Source organism: Marmota monax, unplaced genomic scaffold (genome assembly GCF_021218885.2).
Source record: "Marmota monax isolate L192 unplaced genomic scaffold, Marmota_monax_Labrador192_F-V1.1 WCK01_AAM20220418_F8-fsc01406, whole genome shotgun sequence".
Lineage (NCBI taxonomy): Eukaryota > Metazoa > Chordata > Mammalia > Rodentia > Sciuridae > Marmota > Marmota monax.
The window spans coordinates 53,273-68,540 of NW_026694767.1; the positions used below are offsets into that span (position 1 = coordinate 53,273).

The window sequence follows — 15,268 nt, forward strand, 5'->3', positions numbered from 1 at the left end:
TTACAAATAAGAGGTTGTGAGGGGAATGGGAAAATAAACAAGGAGAGAAATGAATTACAGTAGATGGGGTAGAGAGAGAAGATGGGAGGGGAGGGGAGGGGAGATAGTAGAGGATAGGAAAGGTAGCAGAATACAACAGTTACTAATAGGGCATTATGTAAAAATGTGGATGTGTAACCGATGTGATTCTGCAATCTGTATTTGGGGTAAAATTGGGAGTTCATAACCCACTTGAATCAAATGTATGAAATATGATATGTCAAGAGCTTTGTAATGTTTTGAACAACCAATAAAAAATAAAAAAATAAATAAAATAAAATAAAAAAAGAAAGTCAATCTTAACTCTTACTCTTTTTTGAAAATAATGCACTTTTTCCTTTCATCAAATGAAAGCTTTTCCCTTTATCTTTGGTTTCCAGCAAGTTATTCATACTATTTAAAGGCATATTATTATTTGCCTATGTTATGATTGAAGTTAAGTTTTTGAACCTGTGTTTGTCTTTAATTGGTTTTAGAAAGTTCTCTGTTATTATGTTTCCTTTCCTGCATCCTTTATCACTTCTTTCTAGAACAATTTTAGTTATATTAGACCATTCAATAATGTCCCACATAACTCTAATGCTCATTTCCTTCTTCTTTATTTTATTTTATGCTAATGTATTATAGTGATTGGTGTCATCTAAAATCAGGGTTAACATCTTAGTGAAATTAATGTTTACATATGTTATTTGTTTAATTACATAATATGAGCCAGGTAATATTCCAAGTTAGATGGTAGTGAATGCCCCCTAAAGGAAAAAAAATTGAGGGAATGAGTAGGTATGGCTAGTCTCATATATACTATTTGAACTGAGACTTGACTGACAAGAAAAAGTCAACTATTCAAAATCTACAGCAAACCACTCCAGTCATCAAGAACAGTACGTGCAACTCCTAAAGCAGGGACCAACTTTGCATGTGAGAGCAACAAATAGGGGGACAGTATAGCTAAGTTAATTGGGAGACTAAAAAAATGCTATGTCATGAATGAGTAAAAACACAGAAAAAGACATAGTGAAGGAAGTTACTTGGATTACTCTGTTATTTTCTGAAAACTCCTGGCCACAGCTGATTGAAAGGGACATTGTGGTAATGCTGACTTTTCTCCACTGAAACCAGAACTTATGGTTTGAGAGATGAAAAAGCAAGAAGGCCATCATTCATTAAAGAAAACAAGTTGTAAAAATATATTAAAATAGAGCATAAGACACAGGCAAGTCAATTATTTCTTGAAAAGAATTATATTTAAATTAATGTTCTGTGAGTTTTAAGGAAAAGATTAACTTGAATTTATTGTTTTGTTTTGTTGGAGTAATTGCTGTTACATGTTGGGCCTAAAAGCCATTGATTTACACATGATCTAATCTGGAATAAGACCATCACTCATAATTTCCATGGAAGAAGATTTGATCTGAAAATTACTTATGCTACTAATAGAAGTGAAAAAAAAAATGAGAGCCCTATTCCCATATGTAGTGGGTTGGAATAAAACAACTCTCAACCTCTTCCAGTGCATTCGTCTTGACTTCAAAAGGTGCAACGCTGAAGAGGACTCTTCCTGGGTAACCTTTGGCATCATTTAGATTGACTAATCAGAAACATTTTGTGAGAGTTGAACATGATTAGATGTTCTTTCAGCTGAAAAGGTACCTTAGTTTTCTGTTTTGGCATGAGGAGAGATCTTCATATCTGATAACTCTCTTTAGAGATGTAAAGAGGCAACACACAGCAAGTCCCCTTTACCAGTGCAAATTGATCAGAGCAGCTCACTAAATGGAGGGGCTTCCCCATGTGGCTGTACCAATGTGTTTCCCTGGTTAGAGAAGAGGGAGTAGCTTCTTCAGTGACCTTATTCAGTTCCTCCAGTTCCCCTGGTAATTCTCTGAGGTATATTAAGCCTTGTAATAAACTCTTATTTTCCTAAAATCAGCTAAAAAAGTTTTGCTCTGCCATTGTTCTTTTATCAATATTCCATGTCTATCAGTTGAATAGAAGAAAGAATCCTCGGTGGCAATTCAGCTCCCTCTTGTGCAGTACCTATGACTTTGAACTCCTTTGTTGAGCATTATATTTAAGAACGTGGTTTTGTCTGTATCAGTGAATGAAAGACTTCAGCAATATTGAAGAATTAGCCATCCTCTGAGTCCACATAAAAATTAAATTAAATAATGGAAAGGATATCTTAGAGAACCCCTCTTTTTAACATGCTTTCTCTGGTTAATAGAAATTAGAAAACAATCATTTTTCTCTTGCCTTTGGCATAATCAAGAGAAACCTTAGAATAAGAACTTCAAAATAGGCGATTTTGAATGAAACAAAAATGGTAAGAGAGCCCTATTCCCATACAGCAACACCCTCTTGGTAGTTTAATGAATGTGTCTCCCAACGTTACAGAAAGTTAGAAAGGGAGACAAAGCTAAAATAGCAGAAAAGGAAGAATACAAAATTATCTTTTTAACAGTATAAATGTGATACAGGAAATGCAAACAATTCTAGAGATGACTCATGAAATTTACTTTTATAAGAGTTTAGCAAAATTACTGACTTCAAGATCTATATGATGAAGCATTCTATTTCCGTTGAAAACACAGTATTGAAGATTTTATTTTTTCTTCCTACTACAGATTAAACTCAGGGGCACTTAACTGCTGAGCCACATCCCCAGCCCTTTTTATATTTTATTTAGCGACAGGGTCTCACTAAGTTATTCAGGGCTTGGCTAAATTGCTGAGGACGGCTTTGAACTCGCCATCCTCCTGTCTCAGCCTCCCTACCTGCTGGGATTAGGAGAGAAGATTTTAAAAATAAGGTCATTGCAGAATCAGTTCTGGCAGAGAGGATGGTGAGAAATGCAGCACAACCTGCTCCTGGGGACCCTCTGGGGCCCTCTGCCCCAGGCCTGCAGGTGAGCTGAGGGTCTGGGACAGGCCTTGGCCTCTGTCCTGCAGACCCCAGAGCTCCTGCAGCGCCTACGCACTGGCTGACCCAGGATGTCCAGGACCCCCTGGCTGGATGACCTGAGGGTGGTCGCTACCTGTCAGACCTGGACCTTGTGGGCTGCCTGGTCTTCTGCCCCAGTCCTGTCCATCCCAGGCAGAACCGCCACTGAGGACCTGGTGCGCCTTTGGGTGGTGGCGGGCAGGACTAGGCGAGAAAAAATGGAGGTTCCCCAATGCGGTGGAGACCAGTGGGGACTTCCAGGGCCAAGAAGGCAAGCAGATGACAAAAGCTCGACCACGATTTGGACAGCAGAGCAGCGCAGACCAGGGCCCTCTGTGACTCCTGGTTGCTGGCTCATGGCGACACCACCTTGTAGGACAAGGCAGAGGCCTTAACGCCCTGGAAGGTGATTGACGCACCGGTGACCAGGGTGGACCTGTTAGCGGCCTGGCGCTCCGTGTTCCTCCTACACAGAGAATCTGCAGAGCAACAGGCCGCAAGTGACCCGCTGGAAATGCCACCGCCCTGCGGGAAGATTCCGCGGCCGTTTGCAGAAGCCTGTGTGTACAATATGAAAGGCCGCTCTCAACTCCCCACCTTTAAAGCTAGTGCTACGTCTGGACCTTGTAAATGTAAAGAGGTTGCCCACGTGTGATAGAGGTAAACTGTGAGGTCTGTAAATGCCCTTTTTAAAACTCAGAAATATCTTCTGGAAGGGACTTTGAAATGGACTTTTTAGACCAGCTCTAGGAGGGACACTTGTCCACGTTTGTCCAGTGGGTTAGAGGACACGGAGAAGCCTTTGACGGCGAGTTGGAGGAGGTCCTGTGCCAGATATTTTTTGTGTAAAAGACCTTTTTCATAAAATAACGATTGTTTTGTGTGCATTTTATCCCTTATTACTATATATATATATATATATAGTACTTGTTTTGAAATATCTAGACTTTCTAGATGTTCTAAAGTGCCTGATATATGTTAAAAGTAGAAATGGTAAAATACAGCACATTTTGTAAATTATCTTATGAAATGATTTGGGGGGAAATAGCCAAACCCCCTGTTGAGTGGTGCAGATTGTGAGCTGCTCCTCAGGAGCACCATGCCAGTGTGGCAAGGGTTGTTCCTGGGTCCATGGGTTTTGTTTTACTTTGCTCTGTATGTTGTGTATATAAAGGACAAATGAGTCCTAATCTAGTCATTTCTGGATGTTAAAGAGGGTGCAGTATATGACAAAACAAATTGTGTATATTTTGCGTTAAAATTCCTAGGGAAGATTCTCTTCTGAAAATTTGAACATTATAGCCCACTGGGTCAGTGAAGGGGCAGAGTACTCACATTTTGAAGACATTTTCAAATTAGAACTATTGTTACATGTGTGCAGTTTATTCAAGATTATCGTGTACACAGTGAACAAATTGAGTTCTTACTTGAAACTTCTAGTCTGTCTAGATCTTTAAAAATGCCCTCTGTATGTTAAATATAGAGGTAGTAAAATTTCACTTTTGTAAATATCTTTTTGCTAAAACTCATATGAAATATTGTCTTTTGGGAATGGAACTGTGAAACCACCTCTGTGAGCAGTAGAGTACTGTCTGTACATGTTGAGTGATGTGGAGGAGGGCGGGAACAACTGCAAAGGGAAATGTGTTAGTGTGTTCATACTTAGACATGTTCAGACATCAGTTTTCTGCATGTTTTGTGTACTGTGTTTTGCTGTGAATCTAGTATCTATGATGGACAAATGAGTCCCAATTTTGCAACATCTAGTCTCTAGATGTTAAAGAGTGTATGACCAAGTAGTTAGTAAAATTAGCACATTTTGTACATTTTCTGTTGAAATTCATAGGAAAGCTTGTCCTCTATAAATATAAACTTTTGGATATGAATTTGTTCGACGCATTACATATGCTTCTACTTGTCCACTGCACTGAAAGAAGAGAAAAGAAAGTGAGGATGGAAAGGTTCAAGGACAAAATGTTAGAAGATACCTCTGATTATAGCCATTGTTACATGTGCAATTTTATTTACCAGTTCTGGGTGCATCATGGACAGGTTCTTATGTGGAATATCTAGTCCTATTTAGAAGTGCTTGATGAACTTAGAAGTAGTAGGATGAATCTTTTTGTAAAAAGCTTTTAAAAACTGATGGGAAATACTGTGTTTGGAATTGTTAAACCACCTCTGAACAGAACACTCTCTGTACTTGTTCACTGGGTTGAGGGAGGCAGGAGGGAAGTTGCAAAAGGTGTTTGGTTAGAGTGTGCTAGACAATTTCAGCTTACCCATTGCCCTGCAATGTGCATTTCATTTGTCTTTGCTGTTCTGTATATATTGTGTATATACTGGACAAAGGAGTCCTAATTTTATAATATCTAGCCTTTAGATATTAAAGAGATTGCCATTGCATAACAAAAGTAGAGTTAGTAAACTAACATATTTTGTACACTTTATGTTAAAATTCATAGAAAGGCAGTCTTCTGAAAAGTCCTTTCGGAAGTGAAATTGTAATATCACATTATATGACACTCAGATATGACACATGTGACATTGAAAATAGAAGTGGAAGAAATGAAGGATTCTAGGCCAGAATTATCCTACTTAGAAGACACTTTCAGATATAACCATTGTTACATGTGTGTAGTTTATTCAACACTACTGTGTACTTAGTAGACAAATTTAATTCCTTATTTGAAATATCTAAGATTTGTAGATGTTTAGAAGTACCCAAAGGATGTGAAAAGCAGATGTAATAAATGAAACTTTTGTAGACTAAAAAAATATATTGCATATTCCAAAACAAGAGAATATAAAAACACCAAAGTTAACACTGAAAAATAAAAAATAAAATCCGTCTCTATGGAGATATCCCACCATCACTACCAGTATATGTGTCAAAGTGACAAAATAGCCAAGACAATTTTGCCATCATGAGTGAGGGAAGGAGACACTACAGACATCAAAGGGTATGATAAAAATGTATACAAAAAAAGTAAAAGGATTCCAGGAATAGGCTAACCCATGAAACAAAGGTCTTCTTGGGCAACCAGTGAATATTTAATGAGCACTTACTGAATACCATAGGAAACAGCATTTCAAAATATGTGATCTGAATAGTTAAAACATAAATAATGCAGGACTCTGAGAACCTGGGCTACTACTGATCTCTTTTTAGAAAAATCCAAGTAGCAGGACATCCTGGGGATCCATATTGTAAATGTTTACCATCAGACTTACATGGACAGATGAAATCTCAAATGTATCAATACCTGCCCTAACTTTGACAACTTTATTTTCCCTGATGACCCCTCCAAAGTAGATAGTAGTGGCAGATATATGTTGGAAATGAGTGTGGGGGTGTTCTATTATATAGTTCCAGAAGCTACTGCATTTGTATCCCAGTGGCTTCCCTCCTCCTTATCTGGTAATAGGTAGCATAAATAAGCAATGGGAAACTGACTTCACCCAGATTATCAAATACCACTTTATGCTGAGCAAAGTGATTTCTGATTATACTTTCATTGTCATTATACTATTATGTCCTCATGTTTTGAAGGTAGATGAGTTTATCCTTTCACAATAATTTACAGGGTCAGTAAGAACCACCCAAAGCAGAGCTTGGATTTGGAGGTTGATATGATTTGAAATTCCCTTTCTATAGTGACATAAATGAAACTTAAGTTGTATGTAAACTACACAAATTATACTTGAAGCATCATGGGTGTGGGGACTGAGGAGCAAGCCCAGGACCTCATGCATGTTAGGAAAGGGCTTTACCACTGAGCTATTCCTTCAGGAAAAAACTTTTAATGGGTAGAAAAAGAAACAGAGAAGGACACTTCCTATATAGAGGGAATGACAATTGATATCACTATGATTATATTATCATTATTACAGTTACCATCTATCCAGCCTTGCTTGGTTTTTCATACTTTTCTTTTTTTGAGGAAAATAAAATCTGTCTTTCTGCACAGAAATTGGTTCAAAACTAAGGCCTGACTTACAGTCCTATACCCCATAGCTAAAATGATTGGTTGAGAAATTGGAATGTCACTCTATCAGGGATTTCTCCAGATGGTTAAACTGGAGTTGACATACTTGAACTCTCGCTATTCAGGGGATAGGCTGGAAGTCTGAGATGTTCCTCTACATACCCATATTTCCAGAGGAGAAAATAAGAACTATCAGGAAAAGCAGTACTCAGACAAACACAGAGAGCACAAGCAAGAGAGAAAGAAACACAGGCAAAGACGGATAAAGAGAGGCAGAGAGATAAACACAAAGAGAGAATGCAGACAAGGAGAAAGATAATGGTCTATAGAAGGACAGAAAGAAATGATCATGTGCACCATGAGCACAGGCCAGTGAACTGATTGAGGAAAAATAAGAAAAAAGAGACAGCAAGACATTCTAATGCAGGTAAGAAATAAAAGACGTGTGAGAGAGAAGTTCATGGAGGAATGCAAACGAAAGAAAGTTACAAAAACCATCTAATATATTAACAGAGAGAGGATCCTTCAGATAGACAGAGATACAGAAAAATGCATGATAATAAAGAGACAGCCAGGCACAGTGGTGCACACCTGTAATCCCAGCTGCATGGAGATATAGGAGGCTGAGGCAGGAGAATTGTGAGTTCAAAGACAGCCTCAACAACAGTGAGGCACTAAGCAACTCAGTGAGACCCTGTATTTAAATAAAATACAAAATAGGAATGAGGATATGGCTCAGTGGTTGAGTGCCCCTGGGTTCAATCCCTAGTACCAAAACTAGATAGATAGACAGACAGATGAAGAGATACAGAGTAGAAAAAGAAGCACACTGAGAGAAGAGAGTAAAGACAGGAGGAAAAAGTCAGAGAGAAAGGAAGGAGTTAAGAGACAAAGGAGAAAAGAATCTCAACTTAGTCCTTGATCTAAGCATTTTTCAGAAGCCAAATGAATTTATGAACTTTTAAATTATATGCCAAAAAAAATATTTTTTTTCCTTAAGACGGTATTAGTAGAGTTTCCATCACATTCAATCAACATATTACTTTCTAATAAAACTCCCACTGGCAATTATATAATCTGGTAGTTCAGATGCAACCCATAATCATTGTCTTTTTCCTCTGTGTACATAGTCAACAATGCCAGATGACATTTGTGGGGCGAGGTTGGCTAATTTATAGTGTTAGGTGTTGTTAGGTAACATGATGGCACAAAATAATTCCAATGCCTCAACTATGTAAAACGTGTCAGGCTGCAGCAGAATCCAAGAAATACTGCTGCACACAACCCCACTTCCAAGCCCCAGATAGTGGACAATTGAATGTTTTCATACCTTTTCACATTCTTATATGGCACCTGAATTAGACCAGGTATGGGGACCCATGACTTCTCCTAGTCTGCTCCCCTTTGGGGCTTCACTGAACTAGCCCTCTAGAATCTGGTCTTTTCTGTGCCAGTATCTCCCACCACCACTTTTACTCAATCAGAATCAGAAACACAAGGGACTCACAAATCTATTTAATTTTGAAAAAATATACTGAAAGATAAAGGAGTTTGACATGTAATTCATGGGAAGTCTTCAGACAGAGGACAAGATCAGGAACATGTTGAAAGTACTCGTGGCCCAAACAGATGTGGCAGCAGCACAGGGAGCAGAGTTGGGTGGAAAGCAGTCACAGAAACTCAGGAAAGACCAGAACAAGAAGAGGGCCAGGGGCCTGGGGTTTTGGCCCAGTGGTAGAACACTTGACTAGCATGTGTGAGTCACTGGGTTCAATTCTCAGCACCACATATAAACAAATGAATAAAATAAAGACCCATCACAACTAAAAATTGTGTATGTGTGTGTGTATGAGTGTGCAAAAGAAGAGGGCCTGGCATCTGCTGCTCAGGCACTTTGGGACTCAGGTCTTGATGGGGGACAGGGCTGGCAGAGGTGGATTCCTCACAGGCCTGAGAGAAGGGAGGCTAGGAACTTGCACAATGGTGAAGACAGCAGTAGACCATGGAACAGTGGTAACAGGAAGAAAAATGTTGGAATCTGTGCATGATCCCTGAAGGAAAGAGAAAAAATAAGTCATAAGTTAAATCCCTAGAGAAAGTCAGCCCCCTACCCAATACCCCTGGGGCCTCTCTGCAACTCGGAACACTAAGGGTGATTTTGTACAACCACCCACTCCTCACCATCTCTCCTGGTATCTGATTAAAGAGGATATTGTGCTAAAGTGAACACAAAGCTTCTGCAGAGGCATGTGGAAGAAGGCCCCAGTCCCATCAGCAGTCTAAGTGTTTTGGTGAAGCACAGGTCACATAGTTAACTGGACAGGTAAGAACTGTAACCTCCTGTCATCTCACCTAACATCCAGCTCAGCACAAGAAAGACTCATGGCCTCCCAAATTTCTGCAATCTACTTCTATCCCTAGTTTGGCTCCCCCTTTTCACTGAGATAAGAAAAGTTACAACAGAAACACTTAGTCCTAGAGCCAGTCTTGCCCATTTTCTCTAAAGGTGACTTACCTTTCTTATTGCAAAAGTAGACACTAAGGCCCAAGCCAAGAAAAATCAGTTCCAGCACAAGACTCCCAATTCCATTCAGCATCTTGTTCTGGGCAGATTCTGACAGTGCCCCTGTGAAGTAGAAGCCTGTGCATCAGTGACTGTCCCCACATCCCACAGAGTCCTCATCAGGAAGTCTGGAGACCAACCCAAGATATAAGAGACAGAGGTACCCCACTACCAAACAGAGGAGGGTGAAGGGCATGAAGAGACCCCAGGAGAACAGTGGATGGATGAGGATTTAGGGGGAAAAGGTAGAATGGATCCTCAGGGTAGGTCCATCTGAAAATCCACAGACCATCCCCAAACACCAGCCTTAATGTCAAAGCCCAGAATTTCACCACTGCAGGAGATATACTGCCCAGCCAAACCTCAGCCTGGGGATCAGGTTATATAAAGCAATAATATCTTGGAAAGAAAGGAGGTCAGTACTCAGCATCTGCCTTTTAACTTCAGATCACAAGCCTCCATGACTCTAGGCTCAGAAATGACACTAGGGGTTGTGTAGGAGAGAAGGTATGAATGTGTCCAACAGCAGAGGAAAGAAGGACCCCAAGCCCACAAGACCCAATGTCCTCCCTGCCTTTGCTTCTTTCTGCTGAACCTCTGGTATCAATGAAGTGGCCCTTATACCATTCTACAGTGATGGGGCTCTGGAGGCTGGGGTGCGCCACGTGGCTAGTGTAGACATCTCCATGCTGGGGTATTACTTCCAACATCACAAGAATCTGGTAGGTCCAATCCCCATTCTGAATAAGTGGTGTGGACACAACTCCAGAAGTCTCTTCCTCTTTATTCTGGAACCATCTGACTTTAACTTGTTGAGGATAATATTTGTCACTGAGCAGATCAGCAAATTGTGGTGGCTTTTTCCTGGCTGGAGAGATGGTGACTATAGGCTCCACTAGGATGAATGACAGCAAAAAATAAAGTCAGAGAATGAGGCAGCATAGTGGGTCTCAACATGGGCTTAAGTCCCTCCTTTAATATGAAAGTGGAGAAAACAGTAGATATTAGTGTTCACAAATACCAAAGGTTTCACCCATTTGTGGAATATTTTTTTAAAAAGTTGATCACATAGAAATAGAGGGTAGAATAGAGGTCACCACAGCCCAGGAAAGGAATAGTGAGATGGTGAATAATGGGAATCAAACATACTTGGAGGGGAGCACTTTTAATGTTATACAGCTCAACAAAGGATAGTCTACAATAATTAATTACACACTTTGCAAAAACTAGAGAAGAAGAGTTTGGGTTGCCAGTACACACAAATGATAATATTTCAGGAAGTGGAAATGCTGATCTCCCCAGTTTGATCATACCACATTGTGTTGAATTACAACAGTGTACCTCATAAATAAGTACCAATATTATATGTTGATTTTTAAATGAAAAAAATAAATTGAATGTCCCTTTTATAAATATATAGGTCAGCAATGCATATACCATTATGGTCCCTTAAGATTATTCTGACTAATGATGTCCTAGTTGTCTTGCTGTAAGTACAGTCTGTGATTTTCACAGAATACAATTAACTAACAATGTTCTCCTCCTCTGTATTTCCCCACGATGTTGTGCTACTTCACCAGGGGCTCAAAATCAGTGCTATCAACCAACCATGGACTAAATTGTGAATCAAAATAAACTTCTCCTCTATTTAAGTTAATTATCTCAAGCACTGTATTACAGTAACTCAAAGCTGACTAATACACTCTTCCAATGCTGCCTATCAAGTATTTCAACAGTTTTTCCTTCAATTCAAATGCCCTCCCAATTTTACCAAAATCCTAGGAATCCCAAAAGTTGCTTTCCCCACAGGCCTTCCACACTAGTTCAGAGGTGTGCGCACTTTGATCAGTCCTAAACTAACCTCTCTGCTGAACAGTGAAGGAAGATGTCTATTAATAGTGGTGTCTGCACAAGGTGTCTACATGGGCCTGATACTCAGCCAGGAGGTCCTTCTGGGCATTCCAGCTCTTGGCACTTGACATCCTCTGCTCTGTTACAGCCACAAACACCCCCACATCACTGTCAAAGCACAGGATCTCCTCCTTATTGTAAATTTGTCTGGCCATGCGCCTCACTCGCTGAGTCCTATTGGTGAAGTAGCAGGTGCCCTTAAACTGGTACATGAAATCCTGTGCAGGAGAACCAGGCCACATTAGATTTAGCTCAGGCTGTGTTTGGTTTAGGGAGACACAGGGAGTAAAGGAACATGACAACAAAGACCAGTGACTAAATAAAATCTGCTCTAAACCCTCAGAATTTTATTCCCAGGATGAATGAAGTGATTTCTCTACCTCAAATCCTGCATTGATCATTTATTGGATAAAATTAAAAATGTCAAACAAGGAAGATCATGGAATAATGTTTGGAATACAGAAACAAAATTGCCAGCATTTTCATATGCTGGATCAGTAAATAACCAAAATCCTAAATAATCCACTAACTAAAAGAATTTAAAGTAAGGGAGAGTTCAGCAAATGGCTGGATACAAGATCCATTTTTAAATGTTTTACATATAGATGAGCAACAAATGTGAAATATAATGTGAATTACATCATTTATAATGGCATGAAAAATTATGAAGAAATCTTATAAAAATATACAAGAATTCTAAAAGGGAAACCATGAAATTTATGAGATACATCAAAAGGGTCCTAAGTAAACACAAAGATACACCTGTACATGAATTGGAAGACTGAATATTATGAAGAGGACATTATCTCAAATGGTCTTATGTATTCTGTGGGTATAATTTAAAATTCCTACCAATTTGTGATTACTCAAAATTTACAAGCTGATTCTAAAATGCAATAAAGGTTCATAAGGCAAAGATGGTAATTAAACACCATATTTTGGATACAGACATAGATAAATAAATGGCAATAATGTATTCCAAAATAAGTTTCATGCATCCATTTAGACTAAATATATTACAAGGGTGGCACACAAGGTGGTCAGTGAGGAATGAATACTTTTGTTAATAAATGATTTTCTAATAAATGGGAATACATCAGAAGGAGCAGAAGAAATTGGGCATACTTCTTGCACCATATGTAACATAGACCTAAGTATGAATGAAATGCTACAAATCTGTTAGGAGATAAAACTAGAGAACATTTTCATGATGTTGGAGTTGTGGAAGATTTCTTAAATCATTAAAAGCACTAGACATAAATAAAAAAGATTGATAAATTCAATTCAATAAAAGTAACAGCTTCTGCTCATCAAGAAATATCATTAAAAGACTTACACAAGGCCAAAAGTACAAATATTTTCAAAGCACATACTGATGATGGGCTTTATTTGAAATATATTTTTTATCTTTTTGAAATAAATGAGAAAAAGATAAATATGGAAAAGAATAGAAGTTCCCATAACACTACACACTCACCAGACAGGGAAACATTAAATAGCCTAAGATACCAAAAGCTGTCAAGAATTGGATTTTCTTTTGAACAGCTCATGAGACAACTATGTGAATAACAGTTGGACTTTGTCTTGTCAAGTTGAAGATAGGCAGACATTGCAATTGAAGTATTTATTTCAGTCTAGAGAAACGCAGACCCAAAGGTTCCAGGATTCCAGGGTACATTTTCTTTTAAGTAAGACCAGCCCAAACATCCATCCACATAAGAACAGGTTAAGTACATTGCTCTGCCCTCATAAAATGGAATATACTACCCAACAATGAAAATGGATGAATATTGCATCAGAGATTTGTGGCAAGTCTTCTCAGACATAATATTGAAAAAGGAAGCAAGACAGAGCACAGCATTTATAGAACATTTAGAGGAGGAAATATTAATCTATATTGTTTAAGGATACATTCTTATATATGCTAACTGTAACAATGAGCAAAACAAATTAGGATTAAAAGAATCACAATAGAACTTACTCCTGGAATGTGAAAATGGGTACTGTTGGAAAGGAGTACACAGAAGTCATTTGGAGAATTGGTAATATTCACATATGTTCAACTTGATTAGAGGTTATTTGGATACTTCTTTGTAATTTTTGTTATGTGTGTGTGTGTTAAGATGTCTGTTGTGTTATTTTCCTAATAATTAGTTAAAAATACACTATAATAATACATACCCCGGAGTCATCAATTTGTATCTGTGTGTGTGTTTTAGAAAGACCAGGTGAGACAGTTGATGTAACACTATCACTACAGGCTTGGGATTTAATGGGTGCAAAATAAATATCAATTTTGGAGTTTTTTATTCACCATTGTCATAGCCCCCATACACCATCAATACTGAATCAAGGCCCTAATTAACCCAGAATTAGTAACTGCCTGTCCTTATCCCATTCTTCCTCCCAAGTCCCACAGTGTCATCTCCATGACCCCACTGCTTATCTCCAAGGAATGGGTGATTAATTATGCTCTTCAGGTATTGAAGCTCCAGAGACTATAGCTCTGGTCTGAATTTGTCTGATCCCAAGCCCCTAAATAGATGAATACTATTGGGCCCAGAAAATCCCCAGAGTGGCCAGTTCTTTTAACTTACCTGATGCTTCTCAAGTACCTCATTTGCATTTTGTACTGTGTCTGGTATAGAAATGTACTTTGTCTTTTTCTTCCAATTCTGAGATCCCAAAGTCCTTTAGAGATATTAGGCTCCCTTCCACTGCAGAGGTTGAAAAAAGGAATCTAGCAAAACTCTAAGAAGGAGAAATCAGGACTCTTGTAAGAGTCCTTCCAAATTCTACCTGTGGTTTGTTGAAAATACAACAGACCCAAGCTTAGGCTCCAGAGCCCCCAAGAAATTATTTCCAAATCTGGGCTCTGAATAGCAGCTGTCCTGCACTTACTTGGGGAATCTCTTCTGTTAGCCAGGGGAGTCCTCAGCACCATGAGAACCACCATCACAATTCCAGCTTTTATCCAAAGGTTCCTGGGGATTATCACAGTCATCTTTTCAAACTTGGAACAGAAGCAATTTAACAAAAGCACTTGGCTTTCAGCACAACTGCTACCAATTGACCTGAAATTTCACTTCACAGAGATGAAAAGTAGGAAATCTCCTATGAATTTTAGGATTGGACAGTTCCTAAGGAAGAAACCAATCAACCCTATGACTTAAGTCTTCATTTATCTCTAGGTAAACATTTTTAATGGAAGTTCTCAACTCAAAAAAAATATCTATTGTTGAATACACCACCAGTAAACACCACATCATGTACAACCTCAAAGTGGGATCCTAATTAGAATAAGTTATACCCCATGTATGTATAATATGTCAAAATATACTCTGCTGTCAGGTATATCTAAAAAGAACAAATTAAAAATTAAAAACTAAATAAATAAAAAATAAAACCAAAAAATTGTAGAAACATTATCCATTGATCATTTGCTAGGTGTCTAGTGGTAGATCATCTTCAAATATCATTGAACTTTGTAAAATGCTGAAGATATGTTAGGAAGATTCAGAACCAAGAACATGACTCAAGGCATGTCTTCTTGTGACATTTATTTAAATTCTGTTTCTGATGTTTGGGGTTTGATGGTGGCTAAGGATGCCAGAGGGCAGGAAGAAGTGGAATACTATTCCTTGGGACATAAAATTATTATCTAAGAGCTCTTCATTTTTCCCTCTAGACTTAACACTACAAGAACTAAGATACAATATGAAAGGAAACAGATTATAAAGAAAATGTATTTGTATCACGGTTGAAGAATTTATTGATTTTTTTACTCTGGACAGATTAAATAATCTCTATTAGCCTCAGTCATTGT

General features: G+C 38.5%; 1 long non-coding RNA gene across 1 annotated transcript; it reads right to left on the bottom strand.

Annotated features, from left to right (window-relative positions):
• Positions 1-8,463: 8,463 nt before the first annotated feature.
• LOC124079537 (uncharacterized) lies at positions 8,464-11,838 on the bottom strand. The gene is made up of 3 exons (XR_009225018.1): positions 10,156-11,838; positions 9,484-9,594; positions 8,464-9,019 (listed from the first exon to the last, which is right to left on the bottom strand). It is a non-coding gene; the product is annotated as an uncharacterized LOC124079537 (long non-coding RNA).
• Between the last annotated feature and the right edge of the window lie 3,430 nt (positions 11,839-15,268).